This window comes from Pteropus vampyrus, unplaced genomic scaffold, assembly GCF_000151845.1.
Source record: "Pteropus vampyrus isolate Shadow unplaced genomic scaffold, Pvam_2.0 Scaffold45, whole genome shotgun sequence".
Lineage (NCBI taxonomy): Eukaryota > Metazoa > Chordata > Mammalia > Chiroptera > Pteropodidae > Pteropus > Pteropus vampyrus.
This window is the reverse complement of record NW_011888826.1, coordinates 2,184,623-2,187,341: the sequence shown is the minus strand read 5'-3', so window position 1 is coordinate 2,187,341 and position 2,719 is coordinate 2,184,623.

The following is a 2,719-nucleotide window of genomic DNA, read 5'->3' as shown; positions in this document are numbered from 1 at the left end:
CTGCAATTCATATATGCAGCAATAAAAAGAAAGAGGAAATAAAAGAGACCAGTCTCCAAAATATACTTAGGTAGCCATTGGATGACAGAGGTGTCTGTAAGGAAATTTATATTGGTGGGTGTTAGACAAATATAAATCACAAATACTTGGAAATAAACCATTGGAAATCTTATTCCAAGGAAGACAACAAGCAGAGAATGTTTAATCTCAGCTACTATTGTTTGAAGGAGATTGATTCTGTGAAATCAGAAGTAGCCATAAAATAATTTCTGAGTAGTAGGAGGTACAGAACTAATGGAAGAGAACTGTTTCTTTAATCACTCCAAAAAAGCCTTCCTTTTGGCTTTCTACCTCCTAAAGTAGCAAAATGCCAATGTGAGAATCTAATACAATGATGAACTGCTTTACAAATAGGCAGGTCACTGTGTATGGTTGTCCGTGGCACTCTTCAGCATGCTGCTTCTCAGCACTAAGCTGACTTGAATCCAGCATCTATCTAAGGTCTCTATTTTTACCCAAGAATGGAAGGACCAACGCTACTTTACAGACTGTGTACTCAGCAATAGGGGAAAACTCCAAGCTAGGCACTTGGGGCTATGGTGTCCAGCTGCTGGTTGGAGTTTGAAGAAGAAGAAAACAAAAAAAAAACATAAGACTCACCAAAGCAATTTTGAAAGAGAACAAAGTTGGAAAATTTTATACTATCTGGTTTTAAGGCTTACTGTGAAGCTACAGTAATCAAGATGGTGGGATTTGACATACAAATAAACACACAGATCAATAAAATAAAATAGAAAGTGCAGAAATACTCCCACACATATGTGGTTCACTGATTTTTAACAAAACACTATCCTTTTCAATTGAAAATATTCCAGTGGGAAAAGAACAGTCTTTTCAACAAAGAGTAATAGAATAATTAGATGTCCATATGAAATAAAATGAATCTCAGCCCTTATCTCCTATCATATACACAAAATAACTTTTAATGGGTCAAATAGACCCAATTTAAGAACTAAAACTATAAAACTCCTAAAAGAAAGCATAGGAGAAAATCTTGTCATTGAGCTAGGCAGAGATTTCTTCATAGGATCAGAAAGGTATAAATCATAAAAAGAAAATTGAACTTTACCAAAATTAAAAATTTCTGCTCAACCAAAGTCTCACCATTGAGAAATGAAAAGGCAGATCAAAATTACAACTAAATAACAGAACAAGCACCACTGAGAACCACGTGAAGACTAGCTAAACAGGAGTCCTATAACCAAGAATATAAAGAAGCAGCCATGTCAAGACTGGTAGGAGAAGCACAGACATCAATGGTGACACATCCACATGTAGTGGTTAAGAAACAGGAGGGATATCTAGCCTGCAGAGTTCCCCCTAAGGAACAAAGGGTCCACACCCCACAGGGCTCTCCAGCCTGGAGCACTAGTGCTGGAAAGAGGACTCCCCATAATATCTGGCTGAAAAACAGTGGATTCTCTCCAAGTAAGATGGAGGGCTGCAGGAGACTCAGGCATCCTCTTAACGGGCCTGCATGAAGACTCACTCAAGAACACTCACCCTAAGCTCCCACCAAGAAACAGTGGCTTGAAATGTGCCAGGGACATATGAGGAAGAAGTGAATTGTCTGTCTTCAGGGTGAGAACTGGAGAAGCAGTTCCTCCCCAGAAAGAGGCACTGGCAGGCACCACTGTTCCTTTGCTGAGCCTTCCCACCACACAGACAGCAGGTGCATTCAGGCACAAATTTAAGTCTCTATCATGTTGGCTAACATTGCTCACCACATCTTTGTGATCCCCTGAGTCCCTACCTCACCCAACCACACACTAGCCTGAACCTCTTTCAGTGGCTGCTCTTCAAAAGCTGTTGGCCTCAGCCCACATTGTGGACTTTTCTAAAATCTCTCAAAGTTCCACAAACCCCAAACAACAGCAGCCAGCCTCAGCATCTCCTGTACTTCTTGCAAAACAGCACCTAGCACTAATGGCAGTGGATTTGTTCCCAGCATAGCCTCTATCAGGGACCTCCAAGCCCAGTACAGGCAGCTACTAACTGCAGAGCATTGTGTAGCACCTACCAGTTTGCCCCAGGCCAAGAACAGGCAGTGGCTGACCTGGACCTGCACTGGCAGACCTCCCAAGGGGCCCCAGAACTAACACACCCTGTGGTTGGATTCAGACCACACCAGAGCAGCATCTAATTAGTTCCACAAACAATGTGCCCAAAAGGTCCATTTTGGATAAGGAGGGGCGGGATGGATGGGAGCTTTTTGAAGAATGCCTCCAAGACAACTAATGTCCCCGGGGGCAGGGGGAAGGAATAGGTCCAATAGAAGAACCGATATGCATTTCTATGCTGATAGAGATTTACATGGGGAAGGATTTAGTAATAAATGAGTGACAGTCAATTTTTAACATCAAGGAAAACAAAAGGTAGCTCAAGAAAGGAAATGTAGTCAGAATACACTAGAGGTCCAACTTAGGAACAATATTTACATGGTTCCAAGTGGTAATTAAAACAAAAACTCTGAACAGTGATTTTTTTGTTTATTTTTTTAGTTTCAAGTATACAGTACATTGGTTAGACATTTATATAGTTTATAAAACAACCCCCTTAATTGCTCCTTCTCTCCTCTGGTTTTCCACCTAGCCAATATATTAATGTTAACTTTATTCCATATGCTGTGCTCCTCATCCCCATGACTTTTTTAAAAATT